Here is a 16,679-nt window from a genome sequence, read left to right on the forward strand (position 1 = left end):
CTTTTTCTGCTGTCATGGATCATAAGAATGCCATTTATTGAGAACCTACCAAATGCTAGACTATATCGTCACGTCAGAGACAACTCACTGAATTCTTAGTGACTCTGTAAGGGAGGTATTCCACTGGAGGGACCAAGGCCCAGAAGTTAAATAATTTACTCAGGAGCATGCAGGTAGTAGGTCTCCACATCTGAGGTTAAAACGCCTTCTTGTTCCCTGTGCCATGTGAATATATGATTTCCACAAACAGGAGTGGCCTGTGTAGTCACACTCGGGATGGCTGTGAGAAAATGGACACTATTTTTCCCACCCAGACTCCCCGGCAGTGTGTGTCCAATAACTTCTCCAGCATCTTTGGATACATGACTTTGTTTTTTGTTATTTTTATTTTTTAACTTTTATTGTTTTTTTTGAGACAGAGTCCTGCTCTGTCGCCCAGGCTGGAGTGCAGTGGCCGGATCTCAGCTCACTGCAAGCTCCGCCTCCCGGGTTCACACCATTCTCCTGCCTCAGCGTCCCGAGTAGCTGGGACTACAGGCGCCGCCACCATGCCCAGCTAATTTTTTGTATTTTTAATAGAAACGAGGTTTTACCGTGTTAGCTAGGATGGTCTTGATCTCCTGACCTCGAGATCCGCCCGCCTCAGCCTCCCACAGTGCTGGGATTACAGGCGTGAGCCACCACGCTGGCCAGTTATTTTTGTTTTAAAAAATCATTTTAGTTCCTGAATTGCCTCCCTCTCCTCTGGGCTAGCTTTTCTGGCTGCCTCCCCTGTTGCAGACCCTGGCTGTGTGGTGATCGTGTTTGCTGGTTACAGTTATTTCTGGCTGCCTCCCATGTTGCAGACCCTGGCTGTGTGGTGATGGTGTTTGCCGGTTACAGTTAAGTTGGGGGAGCCACACCCTGGAAGCTCTGTCTCTTGCTTTTGTTTGTTTAGAGAAGAATCTTCTGATGTTTTGCCTGGAGACCATGTTTCTGGAGGGGTTGGGCTGAGGTGGTGTCATCCACACACAGACTTTCTGGCCTATTCTATCTTCTCTGGGGCTGGCCTTCCTGCTTCCTCTGGCCCCTAGGGGTTTTGTTTTGTTTTGTTTTGTTCTTTTGAGAGGAGTCTCGCTCTGTTGCCAGGCTGGAGTGCAATGGCACGATCTCAGCTCACTGCAACCTCTGACTCCAGGGTTCAAGCGATTCTCCTGCCTCAGTTTCCTGAGTAGCTGGGATTACAGGCGCACGTCGTCATGCCCAGCTAATTTTTGTATTGTTAGTAGAGACAGGGTTTCACCATGTTGGCCAGGATGGTCTCAGTCCCTTGACCTCGTGATCCGCCTGCCTGGGCCTCCCAAAGTGCTGGGATTACAGGCGTGAGCCACCGCGCCCAGCCCCCTAGGGTTTGTTTTTTAACTTACTTTCGTGAATAGATTATACATAGCTCAAAAATTAACAACAAAAAGATACATTCAGTAAAAGGTCTTTCATCTGCCCAGTACCACTGATAGTGGTTTATCCTTAATGGGTTTCTTTATGCATTGTAAGCTAGTACAAGATGATTTTTCTTTCTTTTTTACACGAAAGTAGTATACGATATACAACAGTGGTGCTTGAATCAATCTCAGTATAATTTTACACTACTAAGTTTTTGAGCCCCCAAAGAGCTTTTAAAATGTGAATCAGCTGGGCGCGGTGGCTCACACCTGTAATCCCAGCACTTTGGGAGACCAAGGCGGGCAGATCACGAGGTCAGGAGATTGAGACCATCCTGGCTAACATGGTGAAACCCCATCTCTACTAAAAATACAAAAAAGTAGCCAGGCATAGTGGTGGGCGCCTGTAGTCCCAGCTACTCGGGACGCTGAGGCAGGAGAATGGCAGGAACCCGGGAGGCGGAACTTGCAATGAGCCGAGATTGCACCACTGCACTCCAGCCTGGGCGACAGAGCAAGACTCCGTCTCAAAAAAAAAAAAAAAAAGTGATTTATATCAATATTATATTAGAAAATAAAATTGAGATTTACAAAATGATAAACCCGTTGTATAGTGATATTTATTTTTATTTAATTTTGTGTGTGTGTGTGTGTGAGAAAGAGTCTCTATCTGTCACCCAGGGTGAAGTGCAGTGGTGTGATCTTGGCTTACTGTATCCTCTGCCCCCCAGGTTCAAGCAATTCTCCTGCCTCAGCCTCCTGAGTAGCTGGGATTACAAGCACCCGCCACCACGCCTGGCTAATTTTGTATTTTTTTTTATTAGAGACAGGGATTCCTCATGTTGGCCAGGCTGGTCTCAAACTTCTGACCTCAGGTGATCTGCCCGCCTTGGTCTCCCAAAGTGTTGGGATTATAGGCATGAGCCACCCAGAGTGACTTTTTTTTTGAGGCAGTTTCACTCTTGTTGCCCAGGCTGGAGGGCAATGGCATGATCTGGGCTCACTGCAACCTCCGCCTCCCAGGCTCAAGCGATTCTCCTGCCTCAGCCTCCCGAGTAGCTGGGATTACAGGCGCCTGCCCCCATGCCCGGCTAATTTTTTTTTGTTTGTTTAGTAGAGATGGCATTTCATCATGTTGGCCAGGCTGGTCTTGAACTCCTGACCTCAGGTGATCTGCCCGCCTCGGCCTCCCAAATCGCTGGGATCACAGGCGTGAGCCACTGCACCCGGCCTATAGCGACATTTTAAAAGAACGTAGAAAACTTATTCTTCAAAACAGAATCAGTGAAGCATGACATTGTTTTCACATCACAATTTTCTTTAGTGCCATGCTTAGTAGAAGACAGCTGGATTTTCATCTTTGCATTCCAACTGTCGTGACGCTTTTTGGTTGGGATATATGAAGGATGTACATCCTTATACTGTTGTGTAGTTGGAAAGGGAGCACCTAGCGGACCCCGTAAAAGGATCCTGGGCAGTCTCAGGGTCCTTGGGTCAGACCTTAAAAACTTCTCTGTATGTTGTTCTGTGCCTTAATTGTTCACTTAACATACCTGATATTTCCATATCAGCACTTAAAGAACCTGTTTATTCGTTTTATTTGTCCCATAATTTATCCAATACCATTTTGACTTTTTCTATAGCTAACAATGCTAGGATGTACCAGTTACTCCTGGTTGGGGGCCCCTCAGTGTGGTGTGGAACTAGTCGGTGACTAAAGGTTCCTGCAGTGCAGCTCACAGCTCACCTCCAGGATCACCAGGACGTAGAAGCGGAAGTCAGCGCTGTACACACGAGGTTAACACGAGGTCAGCTGCTGTAGTAAGCCACCCCAAATCAGCAGCTGAATGCAGAAAAAGCTCTATTTCTTGTCTCGTCTTTTTCTTTTTTTGAGACAGCGTTTCTCTCTTGTTGCCCAGGCTGGAGTGCAATGGTGGGATCTCGGCTCACCGCAACCTCCACCTCACAGGTTCAAGTGATTCTCCTGCCTTAGCCTCCTGGGTAGCTGGGATTACAGGCATGCACCACCACGCCCAGCTAACTTTGTATTTTAAGTTGAGACAGGATTTCACCATGTTGGTCAGGCTGGTCTTAAACTCCCAACCTCAGGTGATCCGCCCGCCTCGGCCTCCTAAAGTGCTGGGATTACAGGCTTGAGCCACCGCACCTGACCGAAAAGCTCTATTTCTTGTTCAAGTCGCAGTCCATTGTGGGTTCAAAAGGGATGAGAGTCCTCTGCTCCAGGCTGTTGTTCAGGGACCAAAGCTGCTTTTCTCTCTTTGCCTTGGAATCCGCTGTGGGAACTTACACAACCTGCTGGAAGAAAAGACAGTGAAGGCGGGACGCGGTGGCTCACGCCTGTAATCCCAGAACTTTGGGAGGCTGAGGCGGGCGGATCATGAGGTCAGGAGATCGAGACCATCCTGGCTAACACAGTGAAACCCCGTCTCTACTAAAAAATGCAAAAAATTAGCCTGGTGTGGTGACAGACACCTGTAGTCCCAGCTACTCGGGAGGCTGAGGCGGGAGAATGGCATGAACCCGGGAGGCAGAGCTGGCAGTGAGCCGAGATAGCACCACTGCACTCCAGCCTGGGCAACAGAGCAAGACTCTGTCTCAAAAAAAAAAAAAAAAAAAAGACAGTGAAGACACACCATCCTCAGCTCTGGAGTGGCGCTCCCCTTCCAGTGGTGAGAGCTAATCATGTGGCCTGAACTCAGTGCTTGAAGTCTGGGAGGTGTTGTCTGAGCTCAGGAAGAAATGGCCCTCGCCTCAGCTGCTGATAAACGCAACAGGCCATAGTTAATGACAGATCATGATTGTCAAGTATCGTCAATGCTCGGTGGAAGCTGGGTTTATACTAACTTTCCTTTGCAGAGTTTTTACTGATTCATAAAGCCAGTGGTTGCATATTACAAGCAGATCGTTAGTTCACACAACACAAATGTCATTTGGTCACGGATATTTTTGTTGCTGTTCGATCGTTTCTTTCCCTACTTATCAACTGGTGTGGATGGACCTAGAGAAGATGTTCACCCTTTCCAGCAAGGAATATAGTTCCTTCATCCGTTTGTCCTTTATTAAATTAAAGTCATGCTGAGGACGACGCGTTATTGCCCCTGGTTGTCCTGCTGCCCCTTCCTGTGAGCAGCCTGTAAGTTCCTGCCCGATGCCGAGTGCCTGTCCGTGTCATCTTGCCCACCAGAGGAACAGAGTCCAAGCCTCACGGGTGGTGTGCCGTGCCTGGGGGAAGGGGGCGTGAGTGTGTCATGTTTGAGCAGGTGCTTTAGGAAGCAGAGGGGGCTTCTGCAGCCTTCTCATCCTTTTCCCCACTGCAGGAGCTGCTCCCTCCCCTGTGGTCCCAGATAGGACTCATGCGGCAGAGCCTTCACAGCTGCCCCTCGGGCTCCGTGTCACGGAAGGCAGGGGGAGCATTGTTTGCCGTACAGCAAAGCTGACCGGGATGAGCTGCCACCGGGTGCTGTGCCAGGTGAGGGGGCACAGCAGTCAGCGAGACCATACTTGGAGAGGGGGCAGTGGGAGCACTGCCCAGGCCTCACCAGAGTGACGGGTCCGGATAACAGCCCACTATGTGGGGTCCAGCTTACACCACACCACGTGGGGTCCAGATTACACCCCACCATGTGGGGGTCCAGATTACACCCCACTATGTGGGGTCCAGATTACACCACACCATATGAGTGACGGGTCCGGATTACACCCCACTATGTGGGGTCCAGATTACACCACGTGGGGCCCCAGATTCAGAGCTTGCCCTTCTGAGCCTTTTCATCTCTGTGAATGACGGGAGGGGAGGGATGACGCCAAGCCCACAGGGCTGGTAGAGGACTAAGTGGCCTGAGTGTGTGGGAAGGCCGAGCGCAGTGCTGGGCACACTGAGTCCTCTGTGGGTTTGACCCTTCCTCTGCTCCTTTTTTCCTGAGCTTCTCTCTGTTATTTGTAAAACTGGGTGACAGTTGGTGTCTCCATAGCCCTCAAAGATGAGACCATTCCCTTCTTGTTCTCATGGCCAAGGAAGGCCCTGCCACGCCTGAGCTTTGCAGGTGGGAAAGGCTTCCTCTGCCCCTCCAGGGAGTGTAAACATGGAGTCTTGGCATTTCTGTATTCCCAGGACCCTTTATTGGTCTTTGCATAATGCCCCACTTTTACTCTTCTTGCAGAACTTTCTCCCTTCAACCACTAACCTAAGCTGGTGGACGCGGGGGTAACGAGGCACGGTGGCAGTGATGTCTGGCCTGAGCCATCACTGGGCATTTACCAGCTGTGTGCTATGGGGGGCAGCTCGCCTCTGCGTTTCCCCTTTTGTTTACGACAGGTGCAGTAGGAGCACCCTGGAAGACTGTGATGGGCATTCGCTGAGCCAGCACAGATGGGAGGCACGGAGAGTGGTGCTGGGAACCTTTGTAACTACTGACAATACGTGTTTCTCATGATGCAGGCTTACAGATGAGGCGACAGACGTGGTGTGCCAGCCCTGAGGCACCTGGACAGGTCTGAGGTCCTGCTTGGCTTGGTGGTTGGCTCTGGGACCTGTGGGACCCCAGCAGGCAGGGAGCAGGCCGTGTGGGCTGGGCTGGGGCAGAGGCTACCCTGGCACCTTGCTCTCATTTTACCTGGTATTGGGGGCACAAGTTGGCCACCTTGCCAAGGTCTTGGGAATCCTGAGGACTAAACTCCAGTGGCCAGGAGCAGGTTAGAAATGCATTTTCCTGGGACTTAAAGCCACAACGTCCTGAGGGAGTCTGGGATGGCCCGAGTCTGCATTTCCACCTGCCCTCAGGTGATTCTGTAAAGCCTTGACTCCCCTGGTCCTGGCCTCTGAGCCCCGCCCTTTCTGAGACCTCTGCCTTCCTCTCTCCTCTCCCTCCCTGCTCACCTAACTGACCTCCGCTGAGCTGCTGGACAGGTGTCCCCTCCTCTAGGAGGCCTCCTAGCCTTCCCTCCAGCTCAGCACAATGCTGAGAGAAGCAACACTGGACAGTATGGCCTCCTCCCCTCCTGTGGTGTGACTGAGCCCAGGGACAGTCACTGGCCAGTGGGAGGAAGGAAGGGGCCCAGCACTGGCTTTGCATGGCTCTCTGGGCATGCCTCTGCCTGGGAACTGGGAAACAGGTCAGAGGCAACTCCTCCTGGGCCCCAGGGGAGCTGGCAGCTCCACCAGACCCTCCACTGCTGTGTCATCAGAATGGCAGTTCTCAAACAGGGTCATCTCCAAAGGGCAGTGAGCTAGGTGCTCCTGTGCAGCACCCCAGGCAGGCCCTGCCCCGTTCTTTCACTAACCTGTCAGAGGCCAGGTGAGCAGCTTGTGTGTTCCTGGCTCAGTGCCTGGGCAGGTGTGCCTGGCAGGGCCCATTCTCAGGAGCTGTCTTGCCTGCCTGGTGCAGACAAACCCAGGCTGTGACCTGCTCAACAGATGTGCAGCAGGGAGCATGTGCACATGTGCAGATGTGACCTTAGGGAGGTCTCTGGGGCTGCACTGATCTCAAAAGGATATCACTTCTGTGGGCACGGACGTGGATAGTGTGGGAACATGGCCTTTCCAGCCTCGGTGGCCTCCTCTATAAGGAAGGTATAGTAATAACAGTACCACCCGGTAGGCACCCAGTAGGAGCGCAGACATCCCTTCATTCCTTTCTCAGACCAATGGCTTGGTCCCGGACCAGCAGCACAGCAGCCTCCGGGAACCTCTTGGAAATGCAGATTCTCCAGCAATTCCGAGTTTTCCAGCAGTTTCCCGAGTCAGGGACAGCACTCAGGGTGATGCCACTGCAGGTTCAAGTTTGAGGACCACTGGTCTAGAATGGACTTGCTCTCTCCCCTTCCTCCTTCCTCTCTCCCCCTTCCTGCACTCCTGCTGGCCGGCACTTCCTCCATGCAGCTGCTGGTTTCTGAGGGCCGCCACCAGGTGTCAGGGCAGCCCCAGGAATGTTCCGGCTGTCCCACCTTCCCTGCCAGCCTGGCCTCTGCTGCCTCAGGAGGTGTCCTGAGAAGGGAAGAGGCTTCCCGAGCTTCTCACAGGATGAATGTTTCCCTGTGCTTTTCTAACTGCTCAGGGTGAGTCATCTGGGCCTGAAGGCGGTGAAGGTGGCAGATATGTCAGCATCCTGTGTGGTGGGGACAGGGACAACCCCACAGCACCTAGTGGTATGTTGTGAGATTTAGGGGGCACACCCAACTCTCCTGTACTACTCCCCTAAGTCCTAAGTCCTCACTCTCTTATTCTGCCCTAGGAGGCTTCTCCAACCACCCTGCTCTGTGCCCCATTGTGACTCTGGCCAGGGCCTCAGACCCTCCACCCAGTCCAGTCCTCGCAGTGGGCCTCCCAGGCCTGTCCTGCTGTGCCAATGCTGAGGCCGACTTTGGGCTACTGGTCCAGGCCCTGCCCAGTCCTGTGACTACACGTCCCTAACCGCCACCACAGGCTTGGTGGGCCACAAACCTCCTCCTGAACACAGCCCACAGCCCACGGCTTTGCCCACGGTCCCCTCCCAGCTTGCCCGCTCCAGCTCCCCTGAGTTCAAAGCCAGCCCACACCTTCCCATGCGCTGGACACCCTCCCCGGCGCTGGTGCAGGAGGCTGAGTAGGGCAGGCAAGGTCTCTGCCTGCAGCCACACCAACCCAGCGGCTACCTTCCCAGCAGGGCTGGGCAGAGCATCGGGAGGACTGCCCGGGTCCGGAAGGGCATATGCTGGATTCCAGGCGAGGAGCTGCTGTGCTAGGCCCCCAGGCGTGCTCAGGTGGGAGTGGCTATGGGCCATGGGCTGCGGGGGCAGCTAACAAAACAATGCCATTAAAAATGGGCAAAGGACAGAAATAGAGACATACAAATGGCTAAGATGTATATGAGAAAATGCTCAACATCATTGATCAGGGAAATGCAAATCAAAACCACAGCGAGATATTATCTCACCTCACTTAGAATGGGTATTATTAATAAAACAAAAAATAACAGATGCTGATGAGAATGCAGAGAAATGGAAACTCTGCTACACTGTCAGTAGGAATGCAAATCAGTACAAGCATGATGGAAACAGTATAGAGAATTCTAAAAACACCGAGAGCTATTGTATGGTCCAGCAATCTCACTGGGCGGGGAGTGGGGGTGTGTGGGGGAGGGGTATTCTTCCAAAGGAAAAAGTTCAGTGTAACAAAGGGTAACTTGCATGCTTGTGTTTATCACAGCATTATTCACAATAGCAAAGATACAGAGTCAATGCAAGTATTCATCAACTGATGAATGGATAAGTAAGATGTACTAAATATACACAGTAGAATACTATTTGGCATAACAAATAATGAAATCATGTCATTTTCAGAAATAAGGGTAGATCTGGAAGTCATTGAGTAAAATAAGCCAGGCACAGAAGGACAAATACCGCAGGTTCTCACTCACATGTAGGAGCTAAAAAAAAGCTTGATCTCATGGACCCAGAGAATGCGATGTTTGTACCAGAGGCCGGGAAGACGGGGTGTGGAAGGGAGAATGAAGAGAAGTTGGCTATTGGGTACAGACCGCAGTTAGAAGAAATAAGCTGTAATGTTTGACAGCAGACTATGGTGACTAAATAACAATATTATGTGTAAATATTCAAAGTAACCAGAATACACATTTTATGCATGTAACAAGCATTTGTATTAAGGAAGGAGACCACTACTACTCCTGCTGCCCTCCTCCCCCCACCTTGCCTAGTTCAAAGACAGGAGAAAAGAGAGAGAGAAACAAAAGTAAGATAAATAGCCAGACAACCTTGGCACCACCACCCAGTCCTAGGAGTTAAACAAAGTAATAATAATAACATCAACCCCTGGCCCAAACTACTTGTGTTATCTGTAAATTCCAGACACTGTATGAAAAAAGCATTGTAAAACTTTTTGTTCTGTTAGCTGATGCATGTAGCCCCCAGTCACATTTCCCATGCTTGCTCGATTTATCACGACCGTTTCACGTGGACCCCTTAGAGTTGTAAGCCCTAAAAAGGGCTAGTAATTTCTTTTTTGGGGAGCTTGGCTCTTAAGAAGCGAGTCTGCTGACGCTCCTGGCCGAATAAAAAAACCTCTTCCTTCTTTAATCCGGTGTCTGAGGAGTTTCGTCTGCGGCTCGTCCTGCTACAGTATGTACCCTACAAAGAGCTAAAATATTATGCGTCAATAAGATGGAGAGGTTATGCCCCAGCCTCGAGAGAGGGGCTCCTTGGATCCGCACAGCACATCCTGCCCACCTGCATCCTCTGCCCCACTGTGCTGGTCATATCTGGGCCTTCATGCTCCGGTCCCCAAGGCAGGTGGTGCTGATTCAGGTGGCCACACTGTGGATCTGGCTGTTGGTGGCCCAGAGGGTGGGTGCTAGAAGCTTCCTGCTCTTCTTCTTCCACTGGGACCAGGTGGAGCCAGGCAGTGACAGGGTACCACCCTCTTGACCAGATCCTGGAACACAGGAGTGTCACCTGGCCCCTCCTCATCCCAACTTAGTGCCCAATGTACCCCTGGGCCCGGCATGGCTGGGCTGGAACTCGGGGATGCAGCTCAAGCCTTGTGGCATCTCTGGGTTCTCTGTCCACTGAGGGTGCCCTGGGACCCAAAGCTGCCGGGAAGAGATTGGCTTATCCTTATGCCTGGCACCCAAGACTGTCCTTCCTGGTCCAACGCCCTGGTCACATTCCCCAGGGCAGCTTAGGGCTTTGTTTAGAGATTTACCGTAGTCAGGTGCCTAATAAGTGCTGAGACCTGCAAGGCCATGTGGGCAGATGGGAGGTGCTCTTCGGTGAGCACCCCCAGCAGCCAGCAGGGCAGTCCCCCACCCAGGCGTCTCGTGCTCCGCTTGTTTGACTGTTACAGCACTTCATGTCAGGGACAGCACCTCCCGTCCCTCCTGTCAGGAAGGACACAGACAGCAGGTGCCTGGGGGCAAGGCATTTGCCAGGTAACTCAGGCTGCGAGTGCTGGAGCCGGGATTTGAACCCGGATCATGGCACTCTGTATGGGGCAATGGAAGATATGGGGATGTCCATGCAGGAAGGAAGGGCAGCCCGGTCCCACTGAGCCCAACTGGAGGAAACTGCTCAGCCTGCAGCTGGGGGGAGAGACCAGGAGGTCAGGCTTCCCCTTGCTTCCTGGTTCGGGATCACAGAGGGACAAGGAAATTTAGTGTGTGTGTCTTTTTTCTTTTTGTTTCATTCAAAATTTAGTTTATTATCAAGCAAGAGGAGCTTATGCAGCAGGAGGGTTGAGGTGCCACTGCCCTGGTCCAACTCAGACGCCAGCACCAGGGAGGCGGGAACAGTGTCCTGTACCCAGGATCTGCACAGGGGGGTGACTTTCTGCATCTCCCCATCCGTGGGAGGTGCTCCTCCAAGCCTCCTCTTGCCAGTCTGGACACAGCAGCCTGCACCTTGACCCTATTGCATGCCAGTGGAGCAGAGCCCCCCAGGCCAGAAGCCCCACAGCTGTTGGCTCTGGCTTGGACACCAGGCAGGGGGCACCGGGGCAGGAGGTGGCCGCGATCCTGTGACCGCAAGCGCCCCCTCGCTGATGGCCTCGTGTTCTGTGTGCCGACCAAAGAGGAGCAAGTGTGGAAGGCACCTCAGGCAGGCACTGGGCTCGGTGGGCGTCTTGTGCTCCGCGATTTTGAGACCATTTGCAGCCAGCTCCCTCAGCCCGAGTTCCGAGCTGCAGCCGCTGCCACGCACAACAGCACCGCCAGGAGTGTCTTGGGGGCTTTCTTCATAGGAGGCTCTCAGCATCCTCAGGTTCCAGGCGCTCAGGCCCAGTCCTGCTTCAAGAGGCTTTTTTCCCCCACCAGAGGCTTCTCAATGGCCTGAAAGCTCCGCTGACTCCGGGGAAGTTTGCTGGGAACACAAGGCTGTCAGTGACATTCGTGGCGCCAAGACTTAACCATGCGGGTTGCACGGATCCGCCACTGTCTGTGCCACGTGCACTGGCGCCACCTGAGATGCACGCGCACGCCGCACGCGCACGCCGCACGCGCACGCCGCACGCGCACGCGCACGCGCACGCGCACGCGCACGCCGCACGCGCACGCCGCACGCGCACGCGCACGCCGCACGCGCACGCCGCACGCGCGAAACGGTTTGGCTGACCTGTAACGGTTTGGCTGGCCTGTAACGGCTTGCACGCGCACGCCACACGCGCTTAACAGCTTGGCTGGTTTGTAACGGCTTGCACACGCACGCCGCACGCGCGTAACTGGCTGACCTGTAGCGGTTTGCACGCGCACGCCACACGCCTAACGGCTTGGCTGGTTTGTAACGGCTTGTACACGCACGCCACACGCGCGTAACTGGTAACTGGCTGGCCTGTAACGGCTTGCACGCGCACGGCACACGCGCATAGCGGCTTGGCTTGGCTTTGCGTTCTTTGCTTGGCTTGGCGTGGGTCGCTTGGCCTTCTGTTCCTCCTCGGACCTCCTTGGATTGACGTTTTCTCCTTTGGGTTGACCTTTCCTCCCTAGTTCCTTTGCTGGGCTTGACCTTTTCTCTGCTGGGTTTGGCATTCCCTTGGGTGGGCTGGGTGTTTTATTGGGGGGGGGTTGGCCCTTCCTGGGGTGGGCGTGGGTTTTCCCTGGGTGGGGTGGGCTGGGCTCCCCTGCTGGGGTTGGCAGGTTTTGGCCGGGATTGATCTTTCTCTTCAAACAGATCGGAAACCCGCAGTTACCTGCTAGTTGGTGAAACTGGTTGGTAGACGGGATCTGCTGTTAAAAGCAGATGGTGGCTGAAGTCGGTTCCATGCCGGCTGCGTCCTCTGTGAAGAAGCCATTTGGTTTCAGGAGGAAGATGGGCAAGTGGGGCTGCCACTGCCTCCCCTGCTGCAGGGGGAGCGGAAAGAGCAACCTGGGCGCTTCTGCAGACCAGGACGACTCCCCTAGGAAGACACTCAGGAGCAAGATGGCCAAGTGGTGCTGCCACTGCCTCCCCTGCTGCAGGGAGAGAAGGAAGAGCAACGTGGGCGCTTCTGGAGACCAGGACGACTCTGCTATGAAGACACTCAGGAGCAAGATGGCCAAGTGGTGCTGCCACTGCCTCCCCTGCCGCAGGGGGAGCGGCAAGAGCAACCTGGGCGCTTCTGGAGACCAGGATGACTCCGCTGTGAAGACAGTCAGGAGCAGCAAGAGCAACGTAGGCGCTTGGGAAGAATACGACGATAGTGCCTTCATGGAGCCGAGGTACCACGTCCGTCGAGAAGATCTGGACAAGCTCCACAGAGCTGCCTGGTGGGGTAAAGTCCCCAGAAAGGATCTCATCATCATGCTCAGGGACACTGACGTGAACAAGACGGACAAGCAAAAGAGGTAACCGGGCCTGGGCTGGGAGGAGGAGGGACGTGGGGGGATGATGGGGACATACCCTCCTGGTGGGGGAGGAGGGGGACCTGGCTTTCTTGTCTCCGCAGGCCCCACACCACCCTGGGTGTGGAAACCTCAGCGAGGTCAGAGGTCAGGGCACAGGTCCCTTCCTGAGCCGCAACACAAAACAAAACTTGAGCTGATTTCCAATCCAATTATAATTTCCCTCACAGAACACTAATAGATTGTTTTAAAGTGATTTAACTCGAAAAATTAAGTTGATGCAGCGGATTATTTTTAATGTACACATTTTAAAGCAATGTTCTATGTATTATAGAAAAGTGTATATTGAGAACTAAGAATGAAGCCCCATAACATATCAACTTCAAGGCTAAATATTCTTCAAATAAAATCCAGTATGGATTTTTTATCAATGTACCCTATGTAAATGTGTTCTTTACTGAGGAACCTTAGAAGGAAACTGAAATGGCAAGAAGGTTTGTGTGCTTGAAAAGGAAGATTGAATTTTCTGAAGATGTGAGCTTTTTCTGTTTATCACTTTTACCTAAGCCAAATAAAAATAGGAAAGTTTTAGAGTTTTTAGACATGCTGTCTTTTCTTATTGTGATAAATTATTTTTTTGTAACAGAATGGAAAAAGACTTGCTTTTCCAGATATCAAAATGTGCATGTGCTATTTCCACAAATTGTTTACTAACAGCCGAAAAGATCAATGAGTAGAACAGAATAGGAAATCCAGAAATACCCAAATATATGTAAGAATTTAGCACTTGATAATGGTGATATTTTGTATTATTTAAAAAAGGTGGATTGTTCATAATTCATTTTTGGAGAAAACTAGCTAGATTTTTATGTCACAAAAATAAGAGTATAGATTAAAAATTTTAAATATACAAAAGGAGAAACATACCAGAAGAAAATACAAATGCCTATTTATATATGGAGATATATATATATATATATATATATATATATATATATATATTTTTTTTTTTTTTTTTTTTTTTTTTTTTTTTGACAGAGTCTCACTCTGGAGTCTCACCCAGGCTGGAGTGTAGTGGTGTGATCTTGGCTCACTGCAATCTCTGCCTGTTAGGTTCAAGCAATTCTCTGCTTCAGCCTACTAAGTAGCTGGGATTAAAGGCGCCTGCCACCATGCCTGGCTAATTTTTTTTTTATTTTTAGTAGAGATGGGGTTTCACCATCTTGGCCAGGCTGGTCTTGAATTTCTGTCCTTGTGATCCATGCACCTTGGCCTCCCAAAGTGCTGGGATTACAGGCGTGAGTCACTGTGCCCGGCCTATATATGCAGATGTAATAATAAAATACGCATTCTAAAATTGGGCATAGTACTTTTTAGCGTATCTACCGGTGACCTACGTACGTAGGAAAACAGTGTTCCTGGTAGGAGAAGGAATTTAAGTTAGAGGAATGAAATACTGTTTTCTACTTAAGTTAGAAGAGGAGTGAAAGGCCGGGTGCAGTGGTTCATGCCTGTTATCCCAGCACTTTAGGAGGCTGAGGCAGGCGGATCACAAAGTCAGGAGTTTGAGAGCAACTTGGCCGGTGTGGTGAAACCCCATCTCTACTAAAAATACAGAAAATTAGCTGGGCATGGTGGCATGCACCTGTAATCCCAGCTACTCAGGAGGCTGAGGCAAGAGAATTGCTTGAACCAGGGAGGTGGAGGTTGCAGTGAGTCGAGATCACGCCACTATACTCCAGCCTGGGCGATGGAGTGAGAGTCCATCTCAAAAAAAAAAAAAAAAAAAAGGAATGAAATACTGTTTTTTATCCACAAAGTTTGTGAGGATGAAGAACCGTGGTACATATATAGTTGTTCAAAGTTTAAGTTGCTGCAGCTTTTCAAACACACACTTTAGTGGTAAGAACCACATTTTTTAAATGTATATGCTTTTTACTGATCAATTCCATTATACTGAAATATCTTTACGAAACAGATACATCTGTTTTTCTTAGTATTGCTTAAAACAGCAGTGTATTTAGAAGAATTCATAGATTTTATGAACAAATTTCAGTGCATCCATAGGATGGAATAATAAGTAACTATTGAGGGCATCAGTAGATACAGAGATATGTTGACATGCAAAGATGTACTTTGCTATATCAAGTGAGAAAAAAATCAGTTTGTTACACATATACACAAATATAATCTGCTCTTGTGTTAGCTGAAAATATGTAGAAAATATAATCAAACTTATTTCTGGGGATTTGTAAGTGAAGTTTTTTCCTTTCTCTTATCTGTGATTTCTGCAATGAACATCTGAAGTTTAGTTAAGGTTCATTAGTAATGAAATAATCCTTGGGAAGAGAAGGAATATGCTGCTTGCATAGATACAACTAATTTCTCACATTCTATTATTTATTTTTATTTCTGTGGATGGCTGTCTTCTGTGAACTTTTATCCTCTTCAGAAGTAGAGAAATTCTGTTTACCTGTTCCTGTAGATTTTATTGTATATACATTTTATTATATAATTATCTTTTCATTAGATATAGGTTAACATGTGTAAAAAGTGTGATTCATTTTAGTTGAGTTATGTACTTATGAAAATTAAAATAGCAAATATAAATGATTATTACTGTTGCAAATGTATTCTCCTACTCTACAGCAGTTTCCTTTAAAAATATTGAACTCCCAAGCTGCATTTATCCATTCTTTCAGTCCATTTAGTCATCAGACATAAGCCAGACACCTATTATGTGGCAGGTGTATTCTACTATCTCTCAGGATCCTTCCATCTTTGAAAACTTCATGTTTACCTGCTGGGCATGAGCAAGCTGAGAGATTTAAAGTTGGAGCATTAGGACTTAATCTCAATTGAAGCTTTTCCTCCCTCCTTTCAAACAAAAACATTTCTGAAGGTAGAAAATAGTAAAAGATAACCTTTAATTGCCTTTTTGAACTTTTATAAGTCTTGAATAAAGACTGTTTTAGTTGTTTTAAGAACTAAAATGTGGTAGATAAACAGCAGGGACTACTATGCAGCCATAAAAGAAAGAACGAGAGCATGTCCTTTGCAGGGACAGGATGGTGTTGAAAGCCATTATTCTCAGCAAACTAACATAGGAAGAGAAAACCAAATACTGTGTGTTCTCACTTATAGGTGGGAGCTAAATGATAACACACAGATACCTAGAGGGAAGGAACACGCACTGGGGCCTATCGGAGGTGGAGGGTGGGAGGAGGGAAAGAAGCAGGAAATAGAGTGAACGGGTACTGGGCTTAACGCCTGGGTAATGAAATCATCTGTCCAACCAACCCCCTTGGTGCACGTTTACCTGTGTAACAAACCGGCACATCTGCACCTGTACCCCTGAATGTAAACGTTGAAAAAAGCTCCACAAATAGTTTCATAAATCCATTTTAAAAAGAGGAAATTTATAACAGTCTTAAATCCTAGTAGGAAAGATTGGAAATATCTGATGTACATACATTGTATAAATCTAAGTATTGAAAAAAATGAGCCCATGGTGTTTATTTGAATTTCCAGGTTTTCTTTGGCTTAAAGTTTTTTGAAAACCAAAGTAAGAATTAGTTTATTTTAGAAATTTTTGTTTTCACCTCAGCCCTCTTATTCCATAGTTTTTTTAAGAACTAAAATTTATCTAAATGCTGGTCATCTGACTGGAACTGCCCCAGGCCTGTTATAACATATTCTACTTAATGTAAGGCACCAGGGGTTATATGATGCCCCATTATTTTATGTCTCAATAAGAGAATTATTTAAATGCCGCCAATTATAGTAAATCATGAATTATAAGTGGTATTTCAGTGGAGACAACATGGAGACGACGATCATCTTAGAATCACTGAAATACAACGTTACCTGTAGTCTTTAAAACATACCTGAGAATGTAGGTATAATTGTATCATCTCACTTAATTCAAATGTCT

General features: G+C 49.3%; 1 pseudogene; it reads left to right on the forward strand.

The window, feature by feature from the left end:
* Positions 1-12,028: 12,028 nt before the first annotated feature.
* Positions 12,029-12,752, forward strand: LOC141406937 (POTE ankyrin domain family member H pseudogene; annotated as a pseudogene).
* Positions 12,753-16,679: the final 3,927 nt, after the last annotated feature.

The sequence above is a fragment of the Macaca fascicularis genome, chromosome 9, assembly GCF_037993035.2.
Source record: "Macaca fascicularis isolate 582-1 chromosome 9, T2T-MFA8v1.1".
Classification (NCBI taxonomy): Eukaryota; Metazoa; Chordata; class Mammalia; order Primates; family Cercopithecidae; genus Macaca; species Macaca fascicularis.